Source organism: Hylaeus volcanicus, chromosome 2 (assembly GCF_026283585.1).
Source record: "Hylaeus volcanicus isolate JK05 chromosome 2, UHH_iyHylVolc1.0_haploid, whole genome shotgun sequence".
In the NCBI taxonomy this organism is placed as follows: domain Eukaryota; kingdom Metazoa; phylum Arthropoda; class Insecta; order Hymenoptera; family Colletidae; genus Hylaeus; species Hylaeus volcanicus.
In genome coordinates, this window is record NC_071977.1 from 21,130,497 (window position 1) to 21,145,982 (window position 15,486).

At 38.1% G+C, this 15,486-nt stretch overlaps 1 protein-coding gene across 1 annotated transcript in view; it reads right to left on the reverse strand.

Moving 5' to 3' along the window:
- Window positions 1-15,256, reverse strand: part of LOC128884964 (low affinity immunoglobulin epsilon Fc receptor-like) — a 189,877-nt gene extending 174,621 nt beyond the window's left edge. The window contains exons 1-2 of the mRNA XM_054138690.1: window positions 13,916-15,256; window positions 6,893-7,040 (exon numbers count right to left, since the gene is read on the reverse strand). The gene's annotated coding sequence lies outside the window, so the exon portion shown is untranslated. The remainder of the gene's footprint in view (window positions 1-6,892; window positions 7,041-13,915) is intronic.
- Between the last annotated feature and the right edge of the window lie 230 nt (window positions 15,257-15,486).

Below are 15,486 nucleotides of genomic sequence, written 5' to 3' on the forward strand. Positions count from 1 at the left end.
TAGACTGTCCTTAGAAAGCATTAGCGATCGAATATATCGCGGTCGGCGGTAACCTAGGGCCAATTAAACGCTGCAGAGTCGCGTATTCGGATTCGTGTATGCGTACGGTTACACGTCGATCGCGGTACAATTACCACCCAGCGTTCGTTGTTTCCGCAAACGACGCCGCGTTTCGCGGTAGACACCTTGCGCGGCTCGCGGCCAACTGAAATTTTTACGCGTGCACACGCGCGAGCTGCGTGAATTTTTCAGCGGTCGCCGTTTGCGTTTCGACATTAAATCGCCGCTACCCATGGAAAATCAATTTCAAATCACACCGACACCTTTTTTACGGATTCATGATGCGCGCGACAGTTAGTCTCTCGAGGGATTGCCGAATTGGCAACGGAGCTTTGCGTTGGGTTGTGGTCAATAATTCTAATAGGTAAATACATAGATTACATTTGATTCTCGAAGGTTTAATTCAAAATAAAAATGACATTTAAACTACATCTTATATTAAATGAAATCTCCAAACTTTAATTCAATAATAAAACACTTAGGTTACACTTTAAAACGTATTTAAAATATGGTTTCACAGTAAAATATTACATACTGTATAAATTAGACGTCTAACCATTGTTTCCTTTCGATATTCCGGTACCAGATCGTCTTTGTTACGGATAAATCGAGGAAAACAGCGACCGACGTCTCCGAATGATCATGCAAATCAGAAAGTGAACGAAAGGGAATGGGTTTGGAATAATATCGAGGAAATGGCACGATTCGCTGTGTCCGCAGAACACGGAACGCCATTGTAATGACGGCTTAACTGACAGACGCGATACCGCAGCCGCAATTATTTCACGATGTTTTGTGGTTCGATGCGCGACCCCAGGTTCCTCGATCGTTTTATCTCTATGTATTGTTGCGAATTCGTTCCACGTGGAATTACATGAACGCTGCATGTAAAGACAAACGCGTGGACGAACAAGCGTGGACGTTGACGAAAGTTCCTATCGAATAAGCAACTTTGATCAAAAATGAGAAAGATTTGTAATATTTGAAAATTATAATAATATGTATGTAAACTGTATTAAGATTGAGCTAACAAGGTACTGCAAACGTCTATTACCTATATAGAAAATTAAAAAAGATACGAATATTGAGTTATGTTTCCTCGAGAATGGTAGAAGCAAATATAAGGCATCTTGTTGGGAGAATAATTTACTAACCCGATTGCTACCATCATTCAGTTGGATCTGTCATAAACCAAGTGGGATTTGCAGTAGTGTTATTTGAAATAGTGTATGCTATGTGAAAAGAAAATGTATTAAATAGGTCAACTGAATATTCTGAAGAATATGAATGTCGTACTCTTGTACGCCGAGTGAGCTTTCTCGAGGTGCTGTGAAAGAATTTATATATGAAAGCGTGCAGGAAGACGTGAATGCGGAAATAATTGCATATAGAACCAGCAGCAAAGGGCTGTGGATCTATCTAGATGACGATGAGAACACGTAGCTTTTGTTTGGGATCAATTTTCATTATTTATATCGTTAAGTTTATTACTTATTATTCTTATTCTTTACTTTACATTAGTTACTTATTCTTTTCATTATTATTATTTGTATAATTACTATTTATTATATTTGAGTACAATAATCATAGGTTCCTCTGCAGTGTCAGAATCAGATTTCTGTATTTTATTTATTCATGTTTCATGTTCGTATAGATAAACATACTTTATTTATTATTATGTTTTGGACATGCCTATTCAAGTTTACTTACAAAGAACTTACTAAAATTAATATATGGAAATACAAATATTATCGATAGAGATTATTACACCTCTCCATACATTAATTTTAATAGACTCATTCTCATAAATTCGAACGAAAATGTCCAATAATGATAAATAAATAAAATTGTAATAATTCTTGCATCATCCTACAAAATTCTCATCTTTCTATTTCTATGCGCACATAAAAATAATCCAAATACCTTAAGTGGTACCACTTTTTCCTTCCTTTCTCTCTCTCCTTCCCCATTAAATGGATCCCATCGCGATCCCAGATGAATACGACAGGTTTCAAACCGTTCGACAAGTCCTGTAGTCGCGGAATGCGCGCCAAGTCGAGGGTCCAGCATAAAACCTAAATCTTTCGGTTGAACTCCAAGTGCAATTTGCGTCCGGTGATAATCGCGGCGCATTTACGCGTTACCGTGTACCCGATAACGTTAACGAGGTTGTCACAGGTTCACGCACGTCGTGCCTAAGTAAATTGGCGGGCAAACGTTCGGCAAGCCCCGGCAAACCGGCCAATTCGATTGCGGGACACGTAGCGAGGAGTTCCAGGGCGAGGAATCGATAATCGAGCCGGGGCACGGCGTTCCTGTGCACCCCCCTATTCGCGATTTTTCTCCACCTTCGACAACGTCAGCGCGGTTCGCGCCACCCTTCAATTGGTCTGGCAACTTTTCGTTTCGCCGATGCATTCCCAATTTGCGTCTTTCTTATTTATCGGAGTGCATTGTGCACGTTGGTTGCTTTGGGAACGATTTCTTTGATGTTGGCTTATTCTTTAAAGGTAACGTGAAAATGTGAAAGTCTCGCGAGTAAATATTTCTAAATTGTAACGAAGAAATTATTTTACCAGGTGTACGAAGCGTTTTTATTGTAGAAATAATTTTTGTTATATTTTGAAGATTTTTGTCATCTGTCATTCAATGAAAACATTAAAAATCTATTGCTTTCAGTACAGAGAAATATAATTGTATATAGACAATCGAAATTGGCGAAGAAATTGCCAGTTTTATTTCTGTACACGTGATAGTTTCTGTGAATCGTGAAATTATTTTTGATGTACTTGATGAATCTTTTCATCTTCAGGAACAGTATACAAAAATAAAATGAAAGATTTAGAAAAAAATTGTCAACTTTATTTTTCTATACATATGTACTGTTTTCGACAGAAGTACAATAATTTGTACTACACCTGAAGATTATTCTTATCCTCAAATGCAACATAAACATTATTGTACAATATACAAAAACAATACATTTACAGTAATATGAAATAGAATTCACATATCAAAGTTCAATAAAACGTTAATAATACCAATGTGGGATTGAATAAAATTGATACTTTCGTTATTAATTTCATTCGTTACACTTGTCTTTGATCTGGCCACAATCAAATCCAACTAAAAGCTCACGGCACTCCGTAACAGATAAAAGAGTCGGTTCATTTTACAAAGCTCACACAGAGCCCCATTACAGAGTAGATTTTATTTAAACGCAAGAAAAATGGTTGAATGCAGATAAAGCACAATGGAGGTTCGTAAAACACACCTAACAACAGGGTGTAACGCGGTATAAGAAGTTAAATCGCGAATGTGATCGCAAAGGGGAGATAGAAAGAGTTGGTGGAATCACATTGACCCATTTCCTTTCTTTCTGACCCCTTTGTTCAGGGTTGGGGCGCGCATACCACCGACTTTGGTCACCCCATGCGCACGCATAATCGTGGACACACACAAACACGTGGCCACGGAATATAGTAGAGGTTCTATTAGCCGCACAGGTACGTACCCGAACATTCCTGCGGTTTCAGCAACATAACCGGATTACACTGGTCGCATAGGTGAATTAGCGAGCAAATGATCGGTAAATTCATTCATTGGTCTGGCTTCGACGCATCTACGGCATCGATGTTCACTCTGTTCGTTTCGATAAACGCCGAATTGGGACATTTGTTCGTGCTCATAAAGAAGGGGCGATTTTGAATGTGTGATATTAAGTGACGAAAAAAATATTTCTCTACCTTGTAACGAGTTAGAAAATTATTACTTAACACATTCGCGGTCGTTGACGCGTATTCACGTCACTTCAAATTCTATTCCTGTTTTCTATTCCAAATTATGAAAATCTTTTTACTCTATACACTATATAATTACAACATTAATATTTCAAAATATATTCTGTAATTTGTATCTTTACCCTAACGAGACAAATTTGCGATTTTCAGCTTCAGAATTTTATTATTCTCGCCAGTACTTAGTAGCAGAAACGTAAAACATCTGCCGGTCGCGAATGTGTTAATTACCTTATTCATTGCCAAATTATAATTCTTTCCTGAGAGTTACTAAAGAACAGCGAGCATGACGTGCTGATATTATTTAATTATTTTACTCATTGCTAAATTATAGTATTTTTTTTTCAAAATTAAAGTCCATTTTCTGTGTGTTACTACAGAACAGTGGGTATAGTGTGCTTCTCTTCTGAAGTTATTTGTCCTAATTTATATTTTTAAATAATATTATAAAATTAATGTTCTTCGTAACAAATTTTTCGTTGAATAAAAGCTTTGGAATTCTATTGATAATAAAATATGTAGATCAATGGATTTCACTATATGTTTCAATTTCATTCGGATTCGATTTCGATTTCAAATGAAAATCCTATAATTTCTTGGCGAATGCGAGCATGTGGCCAAGTTGCGATCAGACATTTAACACTCTCCACTCGAAAAGTATTACTTTCTATTGAAAACGATTACTTTTATGCACAATCGAAGCCAAGCATCGGCACGCGTTTACCCAATTGATCTCTTCCTCTCTCGGAAGCGAAACCCTGTTCGACGAAAAATTTATTGTATGTTTTCGTTATCTCTTGGCAAGTGGAGTCATCTCTTTTCTCGTTTCGCCTCGAATTTCGCTCCACCGTATACACGGACCAAGTAGCTTCCTTTATCTAAAATATTTCTGCTATTCCGAACAATGTGAAACTATATTCCGAAGAAGGTTGCTCGGCTCTAAGAGCTTCGTTACACGATGGTAGCAATAACTTCTTTGTCGGTAGGAATACCGTGGAGATTGTAACAGCAATCTTCGAACGTTATCAAAAGTAAAGTACCTTATCTTCAATATCCTTTGACGTGATCGCGAACTTCGTTCCAACTTCACTGTGGGGATAATCAAAATAAGTTTAATCAAATAGCTTGAAAGTTCGTTCGACAAGTTTAACGCTTTATAATTTCATTAACCGTGATAAGCCCACTTTGATCCTAACGATACCGAAAACATTTAATAAAATTATCTTCCAATTACCCGTAACTTCCAACAATCTTTTTTCGTGATGCTGTAAATTGGTTTATCGTTTTAATTGTCTATTGGAGATTTCTACGATTATTCATTTTACTTCTTTAATTTGCAATGTGTGTACCTGAGATTAGTTATAAATTGAAGGTAAAAATAATTCACTATTTCGTCTTTCAAAAGTGCTGAGTATAAAGATGGACAATAGTATTTTCAATTTTCCTTAAAGTTTAGTATTCGTTTGGCAAACTTCCTTGCATTTGGAATTGTTTTGAAAATAGCATTAGGAGATGAATATTTAGAACTTGCTTTCACCCCTTAAAATTTAATTATTACAACAGAAAATTCATGTAAATTTCTAAGCTCTCCTCGTATAATATTGTTTATCTGAGTATGATTTTGTTCGTATCAATTTTTGGAAGACATTGGGTACATCGCAATAAATTGTCTGTGTGCACGTTCCTGAAAGTTACCCCTTTCTCTAGAGATCGAAATCACTATTCGCCAGCATACATTGCTGTGCATAGTTACAACAATTCTCTAGGAGAATTCGTAATTGGCAATTTCCATTCGTATATCAAAGTTATCAAGTACAGTTCTATCCCTCTTCCATGCCCTGAAGAAAGTTAACATTAGTGGAATGGAAGTAATTGCCCGCTTATTTAAAGACCAGTAGCCCCTGGTCGTTCATTGTCCTTTTCATTCTCTTCGAAAATTACATTCCTCCAATCATGATTTTCATCATTTGCAGGATGGAAGCACCGAAGAGACTAATTGTAAGCTCCGAGATTGGAGATATTTAGATTTTTCTACAATTAGGTGGAGGATTACGAATGGACATACGAATTATTTTTATGAAATATTATAGCGGGACCCTAGGTTCAATATTTATAATTTTATTGCACGAAGAGTCAACAAAGGCACTTGGAATAAAAAAAAGGTAGTGATATTTAATATTTTTCTACTACTTTCTGTAAAATCATGTCTTTAAAACGATGTTGGTGTAGTTTTATTTATAAAAATTGATTAACATGGCAGCATGAAGTAGAAGCAGATTAAATGTCTTCTTTTCGTAATTAGGAAAATTACGAAATTGGCACTCAGCTTTTTTAATACTCCCACTTTACAATTATCGTTCAGACAGTTATATCTACTCGCATAAATTATTACATGAAAGTAATGTATTACAAATAGCTTGCGGATGATAAGATATGGAGAAATCCATTAGAATAAGCACGAATGCAAATACATTAGTTTGTCTGGAAAGTCCGTGCCGATTTTTGGTAGGTGGTACACGTTTGTTTACATTGGAATGATTGAAAACAATTAACATCGGTGCTGCCCTTAAAATGTGGAAAGGTCGTGGAACAAAATGGTATTTATATAATTCAATAAATATATATCAAGATTCAAATGTGCCTTTGAATTTTTCTTAAAAATTGGCACGAACTTTCTGGACAACACGATACATCCTACCATTTAAATTTAAATCAATTTTCTATATCTATCAAAATATGAACTTGCATAAACATCCACAGTCTAATCATAATCATCCATGACTGACGACAGTTATTATAAATATTCTTGTCCTCGTTTAATATTTCCCTTGATAATTAGAACAGTATCGACATTTAGACTCATCAGAAAATTGATAAATGCTAAACGAGCCCGACGACGCGTCAGGAGTACATGTAGCGCCTCGAGGGCTACAACAGCAACTTTCGGTACGGATCGTGCATCAAAAGTTGCTTGGGCGTAAAACCCCCTCCGCCCTTCCCCCGCTCATTAAACTTTATCTCGCTGCTTGACTCACCGTTTCTTCGAGTTGGTTAGAGGAATTTCTCCCGGTGCTCTTCGCTTCTCTTAGCTGGCTAGTCGGCACGGGCTGTGACACATGAGACTGTTTCGCACCTGCGGCACTACGGAACGTCACTTAAAATTCCTCGACGCACTTCTTTCAGCTAGAATGCACCACCGTAAGATGACACTGGAACGGAGCAATTTGTCGGCGATCCGAACGAGAACGGAATTCGTGAACGAAATTTCGCGCGCGTCGGGGCGGTGTTCGATATTTCATTAATAGAAATCGACGTATCGCGGGGAAAAAAAGATCGATCGAAATTGAAGTTTGGCCATGTAATTACTCTATTGTGGCGGGTGAGGTTCCCTGAGAATTAAGTAATTTCGGTGGGGAATATTTTAAATGTGGAAACGAACGTGAATACGACCGTGACCACGAAACATCAATATTCACTTTCATTTTTTAAAAGCCGTGGTCTATTTGTGTATAAAAGATGAAAGAATGACACGAACATTATCGTGAGCATGACCATGAACATAAAAAAGTAATATGAACATAACCATGAACATGAAATATTAATATTCATTTTCTTTTTGAAAAGCCTTGTTCTCTTTTTGTATAAAACATGAAGGGATGGCATGAACATGACCATGAACATGAAAAGATGATATGAACATAACCATGAACATGAAATATTAATATTCACTTTCTTTTTGAAAACCCATGTTCTCTTTTCGTATAAAACATAAAAGTATGACATGTATGAACATAATCATCAATATGAAACATCAGTATTCACTTTCATTTATAAAAAGCCATGTTCTCTTTTTATATAAAACATGAAAGTATGACATGTAGTCATGTACAGTATGAACATAATCATCAACATGAAATATCAGTATTTGCTTTCATTTTCAAAAAGTCATGATCTCGTCTTTTATGTTTAGGATAAATAGAAATATCGTTAATCTCAGCCCATTCTTCTTATTACTCCTATGTAGTTTGCATTTTCTCTATATAAGTATTTGATTCAAATATTTATTTTTCGAAGAATACACGTGAAATAATGATTAATCTCAGACTCGAGGGATGGCAGAGAAACAAATTGGACTGGGCACCGATCGTTCGCGACGGGGTAATCGAGGGATCCGGAAATCGAACGCCTCGAACGGTTTGTCTTTCATCGCGAAACGAATTCCCGACGGAGATTTTCGCGAATTTAACCGGCTCGCCGACGTAGATTACCAAGTGGAGAAGAAATCCCGGTATCAAAGGAGAAACGGAGTCTCTTCATCCTCCAGAGCTTTCCGCCCTTTCACGCCTCGCGTAGAAGTCGACCGAGACGTGCGGAACGTCTAATATCGCGCAACCCCTTTCACTGGCCTCGTAACAAAGTCGCCGAATTCGGGATCGCGAGAATTTTCATCTGCATATAAACTTGAATTACTCTTAAAAATTTATGTACCTCCCACGGAAAGTTTTGAGGGTAATTCCTTCGCCTCGAGTATTTCTTGGATATCACAATATTATTTTCTAAGAATTTTAATTCTAACTTGGTATTTAAAATGTCTTTCTTTTTTTAAATCTCAACGGCTTTTGAAAATTTAGAGATGTGTTCCCTAGGCTTATAGTTTGAATTCTACCCATTTATTTTGGGAATTTAGTTTGTGTTACAATGGACAACTAGTTTTTATTTATATGTGTCCGGAAGAAAGAATTTTGGAGGATATATGTAAATCAAGATAACGTTGTTTTTGTAGAACATACTACGAGAAGGAAGACCATTTAAGGTACCAGAATAAGAGATTTCATTTAATTTTACATGTATGCTGTTGCTCAAAAGTCATAAGACAGTTAGTGAATATAAATGGATATGTTTAAGCGACAACATCTGTAAGGCATAACACTAGTGGAATTTATTATAACCATTCCACACTTGAATTTAATCACCTTCAGGTCTAAAATTATTTCAATTAATTTTAATTTACAAACTTGAATACATAAAACATGGTAAATATATTCCTAAGCAAGAACTATAATGTGACTCTATGTTTTACAAAGCCTAAAAAAAAAAAAAAAAAAAAAAAAAGTATCTTTCCCTCAACGATATACCAGTCATGTTTCTTGTCCATAGCATGTGCTAATTTTCATATCCTTAAAACTCTTGTAGAGTTTTCATTAACTACAACAAAATTATTTAAACAAAATGTCAATCCAAGTAAACATAATTTATAGATCCCACCAGCAATGAAAAATTGTTAAAGATAAAAATACTTCAAGAGGAACCAAAGTTAGTAGTCATTAATAAATAAAATAAAACTGTCGTAAATTGTACAACATATTTGAAAGCAATATTAAAATAAAAGCGTAGGATTCAAAATTCATTTTGTACTCCAAAGATAAAATACAAAAGACCTGTTAAAATCGAGTGTCCGAAGGCTTTTAAGCAACGTTATACATGTTATTCCATTGTCGTTTTAATGATCACTAAGTATTCCCCAAATTATGGAACACTTGTTTCGGACACCCTGTAGACTGTCGCTATACAGCAAGATTCAGTGCGAATCGGGGCAACGCATACGACGCATATTTCGCGCGAGTTATAAATTCATCAATTTTATTGCCACGCGTAATTTGTTTCGTCGATGCGGTATATTAATTACACGGTCTTGCACGGTAGCGTGAGGTCGCATAACGTCGCATCACGTATCATAAATACTAAACGACGCGATTAATACTCGAAGATACAAAACATAAACGACCGAACAAGATCGACCTACCCCGTATAACCATGAAGTATGATATAATGGAACGTCGATTGAAACATTGTGCGCCCCTCCGATATCAGTGACGCTTCCCCGGGTAATTACAGTTTCGTTTCATAGGCAGTCGAAAACTACGTAATCGAAAATTTATCGCGGCGTATTTACTTCTGTAATTTCGTCGAAATTCGCGAAAGTTATTCAGATTTATTCCATGTCACGTGACATCGTGGGGATTAATTACCGAGTTCGAAGCGCCAAGAGCGCATTCATTTGGAATCGACAAGCAACACCACGCAACGCTCTCTAGGTTTTTTCTACTGTTATATTTTATTGCAAAAGGTGGAATTCTTGGTTTGAGAATTCCAAATTGCGGGCATTCGCATACTACTCCTAAAAAATTGCAGAATGTGTGGTAGTTTTATTTTTATACATATTGATTTTAATATTTTTAAACCATTATTGAGCTGTTGTTAAATTTTAGTGAAGATTTAGAGATTCTATGGCTACTAAAAAAATTTGTGAAAATTAAATAAAATATAAATTATTACTGTTTCCATTACTGTGCATTAAAGGCTCTAAATTCACATAAAAAAAAAAAAAAAAAGAAAGAAACATACTCCAATACGATAGAATAATTCAGTCTAGTTATAATTCTTACGATGTATCCACTTATTCCAGATATATTTTCAAAACAATTCCTGTGGCCGCTACCCAAACACTCCAATGTTGCACGAATGGTAATCAAGCTAACGATTAAAATGCGCAACTACCAATAAAAGGCATTCCTAGCGATCCCTTCTTGGAGAAACACCGTCGCCGTACTCGCAATTTCACTCGAAACAATTCGTTTCTCTCGATCCTCGACGCGCCATCGCATAACTAAGTAATCGTAGCAATTTGCGCAACGTTGTAGTCCGAAATTTCCAACGATGGTTTCCCTTCGCGCTCGCGGGGAATCACGGTCGAACGATTAGCGGACGATAACCAGAGAACGGGGCCCTAAATGCCTCGGCGCAGCCCGTAAACCGATCGATCATCTGCGACCAATCAGATCCCGTGTAACCGGTGCTTGACCAAACAAATTATTTCCTGCCGATTAGAGCCCGCGCCCGTTCCCGCGGCATCATCCGGCATAGAACGAAGGGAGGGGCGGATGGTGGGAGGGGGATCTGATGCAGTCGAGATCGATTCGATTAAATTCCACGAGAATCGCGAGACCGCGCACGAAGCTTTTCGTTTCCCCGCCATTCCGAGCAATTTCCTTCGTGGTCGGTGGGCACGGCACCGTTGCTGATGCAATGTCATCGAATGTCTCGCGGGCTGGAGTTATGCCTCGTTTAACGTCGAACGAGCCAACTATTAGCTGGACAATGCTCGCCATGAATCGACCGTAACTATCGTCATTAGAGACGCGTGGCCTTCTTTTGGCTAATTGCCGGACGATCGCGAGGCGTCGATGTGTTGGGAAACGTATCGTACGTTTCGTTCTATGTTCGATTCTCGTCGGTCGTCGTTGCGTATGGCACGGTCTGTATGGCGTTGAACTTTGAATGGCTCGAATGTCTGTGTGAAAACGTTGTTTTTAGGGGATGCGGTATATCCTTTATTCCCGATAGATTGAATGATTTTAAAAGCGCCATTTACGCGACTTTCCGTTCAATAGTTGGTCCAATTCTATGGCATAATACGGTAGTTTTGACGGCTTCGGTTGTCTATTGAAAATGTTATCTTTGGACGCATAAATGGTCCTTACTCGTAAGAGATTGAATGATGCGCAACGCGCCATTTGAAGAGTCGCAAAACTAACGTTTCGTCGGTTTTTGTTCTATTTTCGGGTTCGTTTGATACTCGTTTCAATTGTACGATGGGGAATAGTGGGTTCGAGCATTTCAGTTGTCTGTTAAAAACGTTATTTTTAGGAGTATAAGTATCCTTTAGAAAGTTTCGCAAAAGCGCTGCAAGGCTAACGCTAACTTACTTTTCCTTCTATTTTAAGTTCGATAGTCGTTTTAATTATCTGTCAAAAGTGTTATTTTTAGGTGTATAAACATCCTTTATTTGCAAGGATTGAGGAATAATATCTTTCCAAGCACGTCTTTAAGGGAAAAATACCATCGTTCAGACCTGGCACGTTCCTCCAATACCTCTCAATTAGGATGATCAAAGTTACTATTCTACCCTGTGCACAGGATGTCTAATATAAAAATTGGAACTAGAATATTTTATCCCCCAAAACATATATCAGGTGGTGATCTTCTTTAATCAGAAACGAAATTAATAAAATAATTAGAGGTAGAAGCATCTTTTAACCTTGCGTGCAATACGCTTTAATCCTGATACTGGATCACCTTCGGTATAAATATAAGAACGTGGATTAATTCGAATAATTTTAAAGTAAGTAAAGCATAACTCGACATACAAATGAACAAATTACATAAATATTTAAAACAGTCCATCTCTACCCTGTTTTCTTTAAAATTATTTAGGTAAATTAACGTTCGTAAATTGTTACCGAAGGCGACCCAATACCAGGATCGAAACGTTTAACGCTCGACAAAGTCGAGCGGTATTTGTAGTTCTAACTGTGTCCAACATAGACTGTGACAAGCCATTTTCGCACAATTTCACACGAGCACGAAATCACGCAAAAAATGTCACCAACAGGTGGCACACCACACTTCCGCCTGCGCTTGACTCACATTTCCGTCTGTACATACACCTAGTGTAGGTTCAACCCTTTCTCTGTTGAACCACTCGAGGCTGGTTTGACTGTCACGCTTCTATTCAAAAATTTCTAAATATTCAAGGATGACGAGCGAGTATTTATATTTTATATTGGTTGGTCAATGAATTTTGGACAATCACTGTCAATTAATTTTCTTATATTCGATTTGTCAATGAATTTAGGTTGCATGAGTGAAAAACTGATAAATGAATACACGTTTACCTATGTATTATATTATGCTTTATTGTATCGAGTTGTTTTATATTGTTTTGTGTTATGTTTTATTATGTTTTATTGTGTTTTACTGTGTTCAGTTATAGTACTATATTTATAATATTTCATCGATATTAACATTTGCCAAAAATACTCTTATAATATTTCTTTCTCTAATTGGCTCAATTTCACCCTCTACTGCAGAATAAAAATCATATGGTCGTTTGAAGATTAACCTACATACCCTATGCAGTCACTCTTAAAAGACACGAGACAATTACCCAGAAAAACAAATCACAAACATGTTCGTCACCACTACATCCCCGGCACCGCAACTTCTCCGAAAAATTTTGTTTCGAAACCTCTTTCCGTCACTGCTACGTTTTTTTTTTCTCTGCCCAAACAAATTTTATCAACCGCCACAGTCGACGCCCACGGTTCACCAAGCAGCCCGACGCAGCCTCGTCACAAACCGCCACAATATTTCTCTTTTTCCCCTGTCGAGCTTTGAAAAATCGCGGCCGCCATTCAACCGAAAACCGAACGACCGATAGCTCCCGTTCTTTCGCCACTAATCGTCCTGTTCACGTTCGACGAACCGCGGTTCTCGAATTTCACTGCACACATAACCGATCGCGGGGCGCCTCGCGTTACAACCGTTCCGGACCCTCGATGCCGCGAGTTCAGTTGGGACTGAAACACTGTACAGCGATTAAATTTTCAAAATACAGGCACTTCAAAGGACGATTTTAGACATTTTCGTTATTCATTGAATGTAGGTTTTCGAATGAAAATCCATTTTGTACACTAATTTAATCTTCAGACAACAGGACCACTATAGAGGACAATTTTACAGACTTCAAAAAATTTAGAACTACAACCCTGTACAGCGATTCAATTTTCAAAATACAGGCCCTTCAAAGGACTTTAGAAAGGATTTTAGAAATTTTCGTTATTCGTTGAATGTAGGTTTTCGAATGAAAATTTTGTACACTAATTTAATCTTCAGACAACAGGGCACTCCAGATGACAATTTAATAAACCTTCATTAGCAGCTCGATATTAAGTCGAGTACTAAAACTGTGTACACGAATTAAATTCTTAGGATACAGTCACTCCAGACGGCAATTTTATGAGATGTTACTAATCGTTCAATGTAGGATTTAGATTCAAAACTCCATACACTGGTTAAATCCTCAAACAACAGTCACTCTGGATGACGATTCGACAAGCTCCTATTATCAGTCCAAGGTGAAATTAAATTCGATAACAAGGCTTCTGGTGAGTCTCGTTTAAAGGAATAACGTTTCCAGAGTGTATATAGAGATTTACGGTTTAGATGAGAGTTTTGCCCATCTCCGAGCACCGGAGCAGCGTCGTTGTAGAGCGCACGTGACGCTGAGTGGCGCGCGAACAAACCGGCCGATCGTTTCCTGAAGTGGTGCTAGGCTCCAGATGGAGGTCTACCGAGACACTGACGACCACTCGCGCTACGAGGACATTCCCCGATTCTCAGGTGAACCGGCGTGATAGAGACGGAGGACAACGTGGACGGAGAAAGAGAAAGAAAGGATCGGCCGTTCCCGATCTTGCCTTCTACTCTTTCTCGGTCGCGCCTTCCAGGGGCCCCCTCTGTCGTCTCTGTTCCGCGAAGGGGGACTCCCCGGACGCGGTAGCTTTTCACGATTTTCTCCTTTCTCCCTCCTCTATGGTCGCGGTTCCGCGGGTTCGGATACGCTGGAGAAGGGAGAGGGAGCGAGAGGGAACGATCGGGTTGTGTGAATGATTCCGCGGAGGCTTGGCTCTCCGCTTTGCTGCTGGTATGTACCGCGTACACGGGTCCGTGATCGACGAATAATGCGGCTAAGAATTCTAACGAGCAAGGCTGCTCGCTATACAGGGTGCCGCGTTGGACGTGGAACGAATCCGTGGGAGGGTGGTTTTTCGGGGGGAAGCGAGTGAAAAATTATGGGAATGTGTTTGTGCTTTTTAGGAGTTCTTTTTTTTTTTTTTAATTACTTCGTTTAAGGTCACATCAACTATAAGGTTATTAGTGACCACGTCGATGATCACAATTTAATTATAATTTATTTAGCATGTTATGTTTCATTAATATCTTTACTAATTTGAGGAATTCGCTTGTGTTGTTAACACATCTTGCGCGGGAAGCGACTGAAGTCGTTTTGCATGGACTATTGGGCTGCCCCACGGCGAGAAACACAAAGAACAGCGCCGGCGTGAACGTGTTAAATACCTATTGCAAATTCTACTGTCCGTTAATCGCAGAATGGACAACGATAAAATAGAATGCGAAGATGAAGATTTGTATGCAGATAGTTTATCGAATTGCGATGACTGGGTTATGAATGATGATTGTAGTGATGACGAAATTATATATCGTTCTAGAACTATTATTCAACGAATAATTTCAAGCAGTTCTGATTCAAGCCCGGATTCGGATGATTCTGATTCTCAAGAAGAATGGTCATTCAGTAGACGAACGTCCAGTCTTGGAAGATTTTTTAGCTCGATCAGGAATAAATACGGAAAACGTTCCGGATAATGTAGCGGATGCTGTAGCTTTATTTATTGGCGATAATTTTTTTACATTCCTTGTAGAAGAGTCAAATTGATATTATTATAAAGATATTGATAAATTCACAACTTCCAAGAAAGCCCTCAAATGGAAAGACATTACGATACAAGACATGAAGAAATTTTTGGGGCTTATTCTTCTTATGGGACAAGTGCGTAAGGACCGAAAAGAGGATTATTGGAGCACGGATCCGTGTATAGAAACGCCAATTTTTCCGTAAACAATGACAAGAGACGGCTTTCGTATGTTATGGAAGACCTGGCACTTCAATAACAATGAAGAGTTGACTGATGGATCAGACAGGCTT